The sequence below is a fragment of the Styela clava genome, chromosome 2 (genome assembly GCF_964204865.1).
Source record: "Styela clava chromosome 2, kaStyClav1.hap1.2, whole genome shotgun sequence".
Classification (NCBI taxonomy): Eukaryota; Metazoa; Chordata; class Ascidiacea; order Stolidobranchia; family Styelidae; genus Styela; species Styela clava.
The window spans coordinates 19,006,948-19,021,081 of NC_135251.1; the positions used below are offsets into that span (position 1 = coordinate 19,006,948).

At 36.6% G+C, this 14,134-nt stretch overlaps 1 long non-coding RNA gene across 2 annotated transcripts; it reads left to right on the forward strand.

Annotated features, from left to right (window-relative positions):
* The first annotated feature begins 2,038 nt into the window (after positions 1–2,038).
* Positions 2,039–6,555, forward strand: LOC120336225 (uncharacterized). 2 transcript variants are annotated; one of them, XR_013474289.1, is made up of 8 exons: positions 2,039–2,321; positions 2,461–2,591; positions 3,789–3,867; positions 3,937–4,006; positions 4,100–4,211; positions 4,528–4,650; positions 5,337–5,390; positions 6,115–6,555. It is a non-coding gene; the product is annotated as an uncharacterized LOC120336225 (long non-coding RNA). The 2 variants fall into 2 exon arrangements; XR_013474290.1 differs by lacking the exons at positions 2,039–2,321; positions 2,461–2,591; positions 3,937–4,006 and adding an exon at positions 2,949–3,391 and having other exon boundaries at positions 4,525–4,650.
* Positions 6,556–14,134: the final 7,579 nt, after the last annotated feature.

Sequence of the window (14,134 nt, forward strand, 5' to 3'; positions counted from 1 at the left end):
AAACGAAACCCAGCAGTATTTGGAGGGGTTCAACTTGGATTTTAAACTAAGCATAAAAAATTTGGTAGCAATCTTTGCAGAGAGGAAAAAAATTAAAAACTGAGAACGGCAACTGACAAGTAGCGCTACTGAAGCAACCCTCACCAAAGAGAGGGGTTGGCAGCATAGAAGTCATATTGGGGGTGTCAAAATAGGGCTGACGAAATGCGGTCGTTTCGTATCAAATTGGGGGTGACGAAATAGGGTCGTCGAGTCAAGTTAGGGGTGACGAAATACGGTCAGTGCGTGTCAGATTTAGGGTGACAAAAACAGTCGTTGAGTGGTGTCAGGTTAGTGGTGAAAAAATACCGTCGCTGCGAGGAAACCTTAATGATTTGATTTCCGCATGTTAGAATAGTAGCATCACGTTTTGAACTGGACCTATATAATACCAAACATAGCGTATATTCCGGCAATTTTATGAAAAATATCTATCTATCATAGTTAAAAGTGGTTTTGTATTCGAACTTAATTTACCACAATTATCTTTTTACTTTTTAGATCGATAATACAGTGATATTGGACGTCTAATACATTTAAAGCAAGTATAGGGGTGACGAAATGCGGTCGTTGTGTGTCAAAATGGGCGTGACGAAATAGGGTCGTCGAGTCAAGTTAGGGGTGGCAAAATACGGTCGGTGCGTGTCAGATTGGGGGTGACGAAATACGGTTGTTGCGTGGTCTCAGGTTAGGGGTGACGAAATACGGTCGGTGGTGGTGTCAGATTAGGGGTGACGAAATACGGTCGAGGAGTGTCAGAATGTAGATGGCAAAATATCACTGAACGTGTCAAGTTATCGTAAATCTGGCAGTAGGGTGTCGGTACGGAATCAGTGACAGCGAGCTGGATGAAATGAAGAATCACTAAAATTTGAAAATGAAATTCGCCGAGTATTTATATGTTTATTGTGGCAATTGAGCCTCTGTTAATTACTATCAACCTAAACAAAGATGTGAGGGGTATACCGGTAGTGACGCCAGGAAATATAGAATTAAATAGAAATTATTTATGAAATCGGCGATGACAAACCCTGAAAAGGTATTGGAACTTATGATTCATGAAATGGTGCATGCATCTGGTGTTTTATTGCATGAATGAGGAACCGGTCACGGACAAAATTTCGGAAAATAGCACGCCATATAGTAAAAACAGTCAACGCTCAGAGGAACAATCTTCTCTCGGAACTTCGAGCCCTAGATGTAACATTCAATGAAATTCAAAGAATCAAAAACGGAGGCACAGTTCGGAGGCCGACGTTATGAAATACATCTGCATATTTATTATCTTGTTGTACAATGTTGCCTGAAATAAGTTTGTGTTCGTCGGGAGCTTTGAAACAAGATATGAGAAAACGAATAACAGAATATTTTACAGTCAGTTGAATTTGTTTTAAGAAAATAGTGTCAAAACAATTTTTTCCTATTTCTAATATTTTATGTTACTTAATTATGCATAAAAATGACATGAAAAAACATGTTGTACGAACGACTGGGATCACTATGCATAAGGAGACTAAAATTAACAAAATCTCTCTATGCAAAGGGATCGAGTCGTATGCCAAATTTGAATTAAATCAAAATCAGCTAATTAAATTTAACTAAACATTGTAAATAATTCTTAAAGTTTCTTTCAAATTTTTTCGATTATAAATTTGAATAAAATTTTTAATGTGAAGGTATGTTTGATATATTATTACGATTTGCTCTTCAAGTCTTGAACATCTCGAAATAGTAACAGATTTCTCATATTTTAAGTAGAGAGTTTATTTGTTTTGTCAGACAGAAAACAATAACACGACAAAATATAATTGCAAGCAACAAATTCTCGTTATAGACTGTATAGCAACTGGTATCAATACGATCATGTGGACATCAAGAGCAGTTACCAGTACCACTCAATATTTATAACGTGAATAACAAGAGCTTTAGAAGTGATAAGATATCTAGGATGTGATATTGTAGGTTTGTCCGAGACCATCAATAACTTTTAATGGAATGATAATTTAGTTGGCAAGCGTTTCGGGATGCTATAAGCATTGATTAAATATATATACCTAAATATAAATTCAGACAAATTACTTGCTTGTTCAGTTATGATATTACCGAATTTGACATTTTTGATTGATGAATAAAATAATAAGAGAAGGCGTTTATGTGAGTGTATGGCATTGGTTACTTAAAATAAGTAAATGGTGAATGACTCAAAGTAACGTCTATATAGGGGCATCAAAACGTCACTGCAATAGTCAAGTTGTTCGAGTGTTAAAGTTCGAAGCAACAAAGTAGGTATAAAAAAAGCAATCATATCAAAATTGAGCTTAGATGTTTTCGTATGAATAAGGTCTCTACAAGCATCATGTAAAATATCAGGAAGAATACCCATGTTAGAATGTAATTTACACTGGTTTTTCATTCTTTTAGTTAGGAATTCTATGAGAATGTCTTCAACTACGTGATAACTTGATGTCGGACTCAGACTCGAATCGAAGCTCGGATGATCTCGACTTGATTCGTGGTTTGATAATTACCAAACAGTGTACAGCGCGGTATGGGTGAGATATCGTACTGATTTTACCACTGAGATACTTGGTGAAACGCATGTCTGTGACGTATGTGCATAAATGTGACTAAGAATCAACAAGATATTAAATGATGTTGGGTTAAAGGACACATAGGGTGTCCATGAGGCCTTGGACTTTTTTTAAATTGCAGAGAGAATTTATTTGACTTTATAACAAAATTGAAATTGTAATGGACATCCTGTATTGTTTCAATAGTTATGAGAAAAGCAAAAAATATTGTTGCGTTAAACGGTTAAAGTGTCAGGTTTGTATTATGTTTACCTACTCACTTACAAACATGAAGTGAAGTTCTGTAGAGTGTAGAGTGTAGACCATGTCAACAGACGTCGCATAAGATCAATTCCGATTATAATTACCCAAAGGAATGGAGCCCCGTAAACGTCACTAATGTCCTATTATGACTCCTAGAACATGTTTAGTCGAGACTGGGCTTATAACGAAACACAAATAGACTAACAACAAATAAATAGTTGTCTTGATAAAGTTTCCATGGAATGTGGTTTAATCAGGCAATCTTCTCAGTCACATCCCAAATAAATCTACGTTCTTTATTTTCACTAGTAAACAGCAATCATTGGTCACTGATTAGAGTGAGATAGAGATTACGGTATCTTTGTTTCTTTATTAAAAATGACAACTACCTTCCCTTATGTTTCTCTTTGATACTGCCCTTTTTTCTCTTTCGACCTTAAAATAATATTTGGCGCGCGTACCACATTTCGGTTCAGGGCGTGGTAGTGTGAGGTCGTTACTGTGCTGGTCTGAGCCAGGTATATTCACAGTTTAAGGCAAGGAAGGTCTAGATATAATCAGGTTAACTGATTATTCCCATTCTTCATGCATATATAAGCTTGAAATTGAATTGTATAAATAATAATCTATTTCGATACAATTGGGTAGCGCATTTTTTCAGTCATATTCAGAATTTTGAGTGTTATATGATGAATATATTTCAGCGAGTTCTTGTTTCTTTTCTTATATACCTTTCGAGTGTATTTATTTACGTGTTTTGCAACGTTTTTCTTTATGGATCAAGTCTTGTTTTCTTATCATATTTTTTGTGAGTTGTAATCAGCTTCAACGTGCTGTTTATAATTTTTCTACTTTGCACAAGAACTTTGTGTCATCGCTAAAAAGTAAGCCTTAACTATTATTTTTAAATTACAGGCCTGAAGTGAAAAAAAATCTACCGATATATGATGTTGGCATGATTGATGGTGGAGTGACGACTGATGTAGGTAGAAAGGTAACTGATCTAAAGTAGTTTATCATAACTTGCTTATGAAGTAAAGGCCTTAGAATTTTCTAATTACAGGGCTTTGCGAAGAAGGAAGATATTGTTACTGCTGGTGGTCGAGTGACGATTGGTCGATGTAAATGGGAAGGTAGGTAGTTGGTCTAAAAATGTTACAAAATCAAGTTTTTATCACAACTTGATTATAGAGCAAAGGTTTTATAATTTTTTAACTTAATTACAGGGCTTTGCGAAGAAGGAAGATGTTGTTACTGCTAGAGCAGGGGTGTCAACATGCGCCCCCAGAGAACTTCCTAAGCGGCCCTCGGACGCTTAAACAATAATTGTAATATTTTGTAAGTTTTTTTTTCATCTAATTGACACAAAAAAAGGACAATTTACAGAAAGTACTATTAAAAAATTGAAAAAACTTCCGCGATTGGCCCGCGAGCCGCGAGTTTGAGCCCCCTGTTCTACATAAACACACTTTGTGGTTATGCTAATGTAGTTGTGTACATCTCTTAACTTTTTACATTACAATATTGTTGCGTATTACAATTGTAAAGGTTGGAGAATAATGCTATACTGCCTATAATCTGTATGCTACTGACCTAAAACTTGCCTTCCGTCGTAAACCACAATATTCTTACATCAAATGCTTTTATATAGCAGGCATACGGATGCGAAATGAGGTTTGAAGAAACAAGATAGCAATGCTCAATATGGAGACGAAGCCGGAACGAAATATTTCACTCGTATAAAAATCATATCCTGGTCTCGGAATAGCTGTAGTTGGTAATGTATCTATTCCACTGCGTGTTGGGTCGTGCCGAACTGACATTAACTACTAAAGCTGGGCATTTTTGAATACTTGCTAATTTCATCACTCTGTCAGCTCACGCCGTTTTGTCACAATAAGAATTATGTATTGTCAATACCTCGACTAGTCACTGGGAAGAAAATAGTCGTCTGTCCATCACTAATAACAGCACACTACGTCAAACGGCCACAGATCCATTCCACTGCGTGTTGGATCGTTCTAAACGGCGCTCCAGAAGTAGGTGCACCAAGATGGCGCACAACTGATAACCTTAATCTGGTTGCACATACTATGTTCAGGTTGTGCACCAAGACCTGCTAAACTGGCATTAAATACCAAAGCCGGGAATACCCGATAACTTAATAATCGAATCTTGGTTATTAAGAAGATACTTAAATTTCATATTTAAACATGATTGTATGAAAACTTTTATTTTAATAAGTCTTCAAGGCATATAAATTACTGAAAACATAGAATCCATCACTCAGTCAGTTCGCTAAGTTGTCACTCACAATAAGAATCATGTTTCATCAATAACTCAATGGAAAGAAAACAGCCGTGTACCCGTCCCTCATAACAGCGTAAAATAGCCACAGATATGTAAATAGCTGTTATTCTTGTGAAAAAAATATGCATTTTTAAACTTTAACTTATCATTCAGATTCTGCCGGAAACAGCGAATCAAGGCGATCTCAATATTACAAATCTGGATAAAGTAAGTAATTATTCCATTTCTTCTTATAAAGGCGTGTAATATAGTAAAAAAAATTATTCAACCAATTCATTTATCGGTAACTTTAATATCCAATTTTAGTATATTCGCCTAGCGTATCCCCAAATCCTTTTTCAAATTTGGTATAAGGGGCACCATTATCGGAAACTCGCCTGGGCAGCGGAAAAGTTTGGCACCTCCCTGTCTATGGCTATCTCTATTACATCCCTTTAAGACAGGGTCGGCAACGCCCGCGGAGTAATATAATCCGGCCCGTAAATGGATTCAAATGGAATTTTTTGAGGGTCAATGCAATGAGGAAATAAATCTATATTCTATTCGATAGATGTATCACGGCTTGATTTTTATTATAAAAAGTATCATCCGTTGGGTAATCAACTTTCTAAAAAGATGTGCGGCCCGCCAATGATTTGCAGCCCTTAATTTTGGCCCACGAGCGACAAAAGGTTGCCGAACACTGCTTTAAGGTTATAGAATCAATTTGCGGAGATATTTCGAATGCTGTAAATTTTCGCTGTTATCGAATCCCAAGTGATGCCTTTTAAATTCAATCCCAAGCATATAGGTGTTTTACTCGTAATTTAAATTGCAGATTATGGAATTGGGGGTAGCAATTTTAGTCCAGAAGTTATATTTTAATTAAAATCATGGCGGTTTGTGAAATATTTCTTCCAACACCGTGGTAAACTCGTTTTATATATTTCAGGTGCGTACTGGACGGAAGTAAAAGATGATTAATCTCACATGAAGTAGACGAAGAATGGTAGTTTTATCTTTATAGAGTGTTTTAGAATTGTACCAATCGTATTTTCCATTTTATTTTAATCAGTTTTGTATCCGGGTTTTAGAGGAGGTCTGCGCTTGCTTAGCCACCCCAGATCGTGTGTCATGATAGGTATTGATTGGTTAGGGACACCGAGATTTTTTTGGTGATGTGTACATGTGAGGGCTGCCATCAAATAACTATCAGCTCGTAGACTGCTATCATAGATATAAACGCAAGATTTATTCGAATACGGTATCTTGTGAGTTGGCAAGGTTTCTGTACTTTGTCACAAATTTCGTCATTCTGTGCCTAGAATCTTTGCAGTTTTTGTTATTTTAACATTTTGCCAATCAATGGATATTAATAAATAAATATAACCGATGAGAAAAAATTGCTTGCTCGGAGTCTGGGATTGGTTTGTCAGGTTTCGAATAGTTGTTCGGGATAAACTAGCAATCATCGAAATGTAGAAAAGCCGTGTGCAACATGCGTATGACGTCACTAGTTTATGGCGTCACCCTAGCGGACAGCCATATTTTGGGGCAGGCCGGCGCTGGATCCGGGCAGAAACGACGCGATTTATTTTTATGTGTGGCCGACCATTGGCCGTAGATAAGTCGAGTGTAATTTACGAAATTTATCCACAATAATGTCTGATCATGCATGATCCGATATAAATTTCAAAAAATCTCCATTTTCCAAGGTGATCCCTTCGATTTTCTTCATTTTCGTTTATTCAGGGATTTATATTTTCTTATAAGTCTGAGCTTCCTTCATACTTTATATATCTGCGTAATGGAATTGATACGGTACAGTAAGTTCGCGGGATTCAAACTTTGGTCACCATGAACAAACTAAAAGTTTAGCAGCCGCCTTTATCAACTAGGCCAAGGAGGAACGTGAGAGCAAGATCTAAGTTCTAATATCTATCATTCACCATGAATGACTTTATAATTTTTTTTTACAAGTCCTTTGAGATGATAGATAAATATCAGACCTTAGACCTTTGTTTCTAAGTTCTTAATTGGCCTAGTTGGTAAAGGCGCTGGGTAGACCATAAATTTGTTCACGGTGACTAAAGTTTGAATCCCGCGAAATTTAATATCCGCTTGTCAAATGTGTGTCGTCACTGAAAGGGCGGCGAAAGATCTATATAACGAAGGAGAAACTCGAGCTGTGGACTACAGAAACCCCATAATAAGAGGAAATCGAAGGGTCGAGGACGACCTTGAAAAATAAAAAAAATTGAAATTTTCATTCGGATCATGTATGATCAAGCATGGTCATGTATAAATTCCAGCAATTATACTCAATTTATCTATGGCCTACGATCGGCCAGAGATAAAAAAAATCACGTCGTTTCGGCCAGTATCCGGCGTCAGGGCGCCCCATAAAATCGCGGCTAGCCAGTGTGACGTCATAACTGTAGTGATATTGCATATATTATGTTATATTAATTCAGTGCCTAAGTTCATGACCTTTCATACCATTATTATCTTGCTCTGGCCTGCCCCCAGTGTATAACATGTATAATTTTTTCTGATTCGTGAAGTAAACACAGTACTCTGAAACAACGAGTTTTATTCTGATAATATTCTACACTCCGGTATAGAAATCAAGGGTAGAGATATTATTACATGGTGGCAGCGGTTTGGTGATAAACTAAAACCAACAAAGAAACTCACATAGAAAGAAGAAACTCAGTAGTCTAATAGCTGCATATGCCAGTATTGGAGCCCGACGGTACCGGTAGCCTAAAGTTAGCAATATTAAAATTTTGTGTGACTAAGTGTGCCTGAGGGTAGACTTCAATTGTGATAAAAAACGAATATGTCGAGCAAAATGCCCATGATGGACTGGCATTACAAGCCACTTGCCGAATCCTTCAAAGCATTCAAAGCTAGAATGAATCTTTTCCTTGAAGATAATGAAGTCACATCAAATGCCAAAAAAGCTGTAAAAATATGTATTGCTATAGGAGACGAAGGAATGAGACGTGTGCTAAATTCTGGACTCACTGAAGAAGACAGAAAAAATTCAGATGAAATCTGGAACCTTCTTGAAAGCCAGGTTGACGCCACTGTCAAAATAAGCTATCGTGTGCACAGATTAGAATTTGCACAACTACGACAAAAGCCGGAGGAAACTATAACCGAATTTATAACAAGAATGCGGGACAAAGCTTCTAGGTGTGAATTCACAGTTGATGAATTAAATGAACGCCTGATAGAATTAATAATATTGTCGACGCCAATAAATGATTTTCGCAAGGAATTATTGTCTAAACCTAAAGGTCATTCGATTAAAGATGTTCTTGAAAAAGGAAGAGAATACGAAGCTGTACAATCATCTCAAACATCAATCTCAAGGATGGCGACGTCAGAAACTAGATTGGACAGAATAAGGTTTGGGTCGAAAGGTTGCTTTCGCTGTGGATTAAAGCATCAACCACGGGATTGCCCTGCTTATAATGACATATGTAATGCATGTGGAGAAAAAGGCCATTGGAAGAAAATGTGCCGCAATAAATCACAGCATACAAATCGATTTGTTAAACATAACAAAAATAAAAGTGTAAGTCATCACTACCAGAAGTCGTCAAAACAACGCTGGAAGCGAGATTACAAAAATAAACAAGACGAATTGAAATTGCAGTGCAATGATGACAACAATGATGATTGCCAAACAAATCAATTCAGTCACATCAAAATAAGTGATTTATCCTTTGAAAAATTGAATTCAAATGAAGCATATACAACAATGCAACTTCTGTATGATAACCCATATGTTGAAGGGCCGCTGAGATTGAAAGTTGATACAGGTGCTGGTGGAAATACTTTGCCTATGAGAGTATATAAACGAATGTTTGGAACACGTCCTACCAGACAAGTTTTGACACCAGAACCAAAGGTGAAACTTTCGGGATATTCTGGCGCAAACATAAAGTGCCATGGGTCGATACTACTGAAAATCAGAAAAGCAAAACAAGACGCTTATAGAAAACAAAAATTCTATGTTGTTGATGTATCAGGACCAGCAATATTAGGCCTTCCAACATGCAAGTTGTTCGATCTTGTGAGACTAAATATTGATCAAATTAAATCGAATATAAAGGATACCAAAATTGATATCTGCGGAAATAATATGCAGAAACCATCGAGCAAAAATATGCTGATGCAGACAAAAATTAACACAGTTGAAGATTTGAAGCTAGTGTATCCTGATTGCTTTGATAAAATTGGATGTTTCCATGGGGAAGAAAAATTGCATTTAAAAAAAGATGCTGAACCATTTATTGATCCTCCAAGAAGAAGGCGTGACAAAATAAAAGCAGAACTTGATAAAATGGAAAAGATGGGAATCATCAGAAAAGTCACCCAGTACACAGACTGGTGTTCATCACTCACTTATGCAGTGAAACAAGATGGAAGTCTTAGAATGTGTTTAGACCCCAGAAAGCTTAACCAGGCTTTAAAAAGATTTCCACACAAAATTCCAACAATAGAGGAAGTTACTCCTGAATTCACAAAATCCAAATATTTCACAAAACTGGATGCGAAAGCTGGATATTGGAGCATCAAACTTGCACCTACTTCACAAAAATTAACAACATTTAGAACTATGTGTGGACGATTTTGCTTTCTTCGACTACCATTTGGTTTGAATGTAAGCCAAGATTTATTCCAGAAAAGAATGGATGCAATAATTGAACAATGTGAAGGATGTGTTGGAATATCTGATGATATTGTTATTCACGGTTCAACTGAGGCCGAACATGACAATCGATTAGCGCACTTCATGGAAGTGGCACGAAAAGAAGGTCTGATGTTGAATTCACAAAAATGTGTGGTCAAAACAAACAAAATTTCATTTTTCGGAAGAATATACACCGATAAAGGAGTGTTTTCAGATCCTAAAAAAGTAGAGGACATTATAGAAATGCCAACTCCACGAGATAAACAAGAGCTACAAAAATTCATGGGAATGGCAACATTTCTGGCATGTCATTTGCCGAATTTATCTGAGAAATCTGCAATTCTCAGAGACTTATTGAAGAAAGATATTTCATTTCAATGGGATAGAGATCATCAAAAAGTATTTGATGAAGTAAAAGAAATGGTCGCGTCGAACTTTGGATTGCAATACTATGATCCAAAATTGCCAGTGAATTTGGAAGCTGATGGATCCACGAGAGGACTTGGAGCAGCACTTGTACAGAAGCATGGAGCTGTAGCATTTGCAAGTAAATCCTTGTCAAATACTCAATCTAATTACAGAAATATTGAACGAGAATGCTTAGCAGTGGTTCATGGTATCCAGAGATTTCACCACTATCTTTATGGCAAAGATTTTACTGTAATAACTGACCATAAGCCATTGGAAATGATTTTTAAAAAGCCAATTCATTCTGCACCACCAAGACTGCAAAGGATGATAACGAAAATCCAAGGATATGATTTTGTGGTAAAATATCGTCCAGGTAAAGAGATGATACTTGCAGATACGCTATCAAGGTTGCCAAACACTAAAAAAAGTGATGATATTGAACTTGACAGCAGAATAGAGAGTATCATATGCGAATCTTTAAATGTGGAAATTGATATGTTGAATTTTTCATTTAACAAGCAAGCTCAGATCCGAGAAGAAACTCTTTGTGATCCTGTTTTAAAATCCTTATGTCAGATGATTTATGAAGGATGGCCTGATGAGATAAAAGAAGTACCAAGTGCATTAAGAGACTTTTGGAACTTCAGAGATGAATTAACCATTGAAAATGGTATTATATTTAAGGGTAAGCAAGTACTTATTCCAGAACCTATCCGATTGTCAATTTTGCAACAATTGCACCATGGTCATCAAGGTATTGAGAAAACTCGTAGACTTGCACGAGATTGCGTATATTGGCCAAGAATATATAAAGATATTGAAAATATTTGCAAGTCATGTGAATATTGTCAAGAACTACAACCACAGCAAACAAACGAACCAATGATCATGCACGAACGACCATCACATCCATGGGTCAAGCTTGGTTCGGACTTGTTCGAAATCCAAGGTAGAAACTTCTTGATAATTTCTGATTACTACAGCAGGTACCCTGTTGTAAAAGAATTAAATTCAATGACAGCAGAATATGTGGTTTCCAAAACCAAAGAAATATTGTCCATGTTTGGAACTGTGAGAGAGATTGTGACAGACAATGGACCGTGTTTTTTAAGCAAATATGATAAATTTTGTGAAGCGTGGGGAATTACTCATACAACCAGTACAGCTAGACACCCACAGAGCAATGGTTTTATCGAACGACAAATTCGATATATTAAACCCATTATGAAAAAGTGTATTAAATCCGGAGGAGATATAGATGCAGCACTTTTAAATGTCCGTGCAACACCGATTGACAATGTATTACCAAGCCCAGCAGAACTTCTGTTTGGAAGAGGAATTTCTACATTATTGCCTTGTCATTCAGACAATACTGTTCCACAAATTTACAAAGACAGAGTGAAACATAATACCGATGTACAAAAGCAACATGCTGATCAACACACAAAAAATTTACCGCTTTTTCACAATGGACAAGATGTGAGAGTGTTTGATAAAGCAAAGGATATGTGGATTCCTGCAAAAGTGATTTCAAAGAAGAATGATCGTTCATACAACATCGAAATGAGCAATGGAAATCAGCTGAAACGCAACAGAATTCATTTGCGTGAAAGCTTGCCAGCTTCACCATATGTGGAATCTTCGAGCACAACCAATGTTGAGAACAATACACCAGCAACACCTTTGATGGAAAGAGAGGAGAATGTATTCAAATGGACCTCGCCTAAACCATCAAATACTGAAGAACGTTCAAACTCGACCAACAAACAAGAGATTGCTGATAAGCCACACAGCAGTAATCAGTCTGAGGGAAGTTTAAAAATTCCAGCCCAGACCCCGATCAAGCAAGAACCGACAATAACACGGTCTGGAAGAACAGTCAAAGTTCCTCAAAGATACCAGCATTAATTGAATGTTTAATAATTCCTTTTGAGTGTTATTTCTTGAACATTTAAGTGTATTGCAAGTTATGGCTTGATTTGGGAAAAAGGGGGATGTAGTGATATTGCATATATTATGTTATATTAATTCAGTGCCTAAGTTCATGACCTTTCATACCGTTATTATCTTGCTCTGGCCTGCCCCCAGTGTATAACATGTATAATTTTTTCTGATTCGTGAAGTAAACACAGTACTCTGAAACAACGAGTTTTATTCTGATAATATTCTACACTCCGGTATAGAAATCAAGGGTAGAGATATTATTACAATAACCTTGTGACGTCTAACATAAAATCCGCAGAAACCAGTCAAAATGACGTTTTGAGACGCTTCTTACACCTATGCTCCAACTCCCATTTTTTAATAGCCTTAAACAAAACCCAGTTCCCGTCAACCAATAAGCATGGAGAACGGATATTGCTTCAATAATTTTATTATTCTTCAAGCAAAAAAATAAACACAAATCTACATCTATTCTTCGGAAAAAAAAAAGTATGAGAAGAGGTGGAGAAAGTTGAGATATTAAAACCCTCTTACAGCGGGTAAGCTCATATGAGATAATTTTATGTTTACGCTAGCTTACTGGTAACAGATTCAGATATTTATTTTCGTCATGCAAGAATCAATAAATCAAAAGAAAAACATAGCAAACTAAAAACGGGGTAAAACGATTCATAGCAATTAACGCGGGATCGCGAAAGACTCAGTGAGTCATCCAGTCAGCGATACCAAATGCTGTAATATATAGCAGCAAATATAGCAATGAAGCAATCTGATAAAAATAACTATAAATTACACAATCATGGGAAAACAACAACAATAAATTTGAAATAAATTAGACAACAGGAACAACCATTATGATTCATCCAGAATATATAGCTTATTAGCGACATCTGGTGGTTTATATACGCATCACTGAATACAAAACAATAAAAAACAAGTACGCGGGGTGGCAAACCACTGTGAAGTGACTCACATGCCTTCTTCTATTCCTGTGAAGTGGTGCGATGAATCTCTCGTCTGTGTTCAGTGAAGGGTGGTGGTGTGAAACATGGGCGAGTCCTAAATTCAACACGGAGAAAATTCTCTCGAATTTGGGATATGAACTAAATACATCTCGATACAGTGGTTCTTGAACTTTTTCGAGCGCGACCCAAATCTGAATTTTACGAATACTCGCGACCCAATCCTAAATAACGCAAAATGTGTTTTTAATGTTCGTACAAATACAGACAACTATTTATTAGAAACAGTCCATTGACTCAGTGAGATTGATGAAACTGAAATTTCCTTTTCATTATATCTTCAATACACAGCTTTATTTTACTGAGCGCAATACGCAAGTTGTCATGGGAATCGAGGCGATTGCGAGCTTAGTTTTAATATCATTCAGTGCCAAATATCCTCGCTCGCACAGGTGCCTTGTCGCGAATTGTAGCAGAAACCTCGTCCACTGTCTGTCGCAAACACGACATTCTAGCTGGACTTAAGTATCTCTCGCAATATACAACTTTTTACTCATCAAATGTGCACACACTGATTCGTTCGCGGTAAATGGTGCCTCGAGATGAAGTCACATTTCTCTCTAGATATTGAATAATTTAATGTTGAGAAGCGAGATTTTTCATTGCATCGTCTATTACAATTTACATTACCAAAAAGACAGCCATTTTTGGTTATTTTAATCCACTAAGACGACATTCCTCGAGGTCAACACAACGACAAGCGACGTGCATGGTTACCGATGCCATAAAATAATACACGTGACTGGCATATCAGAATTGTGATGTAACAATGAGCTCAAGACAGTTCTTTCCGTGAATGAAACTTTATATTTCATTATTTTTAAATACCAGAGTTTAGAAGCTAAATTGAATCATTGGGAAAGCTGAAAATTCTTCCTTCTCCTCTT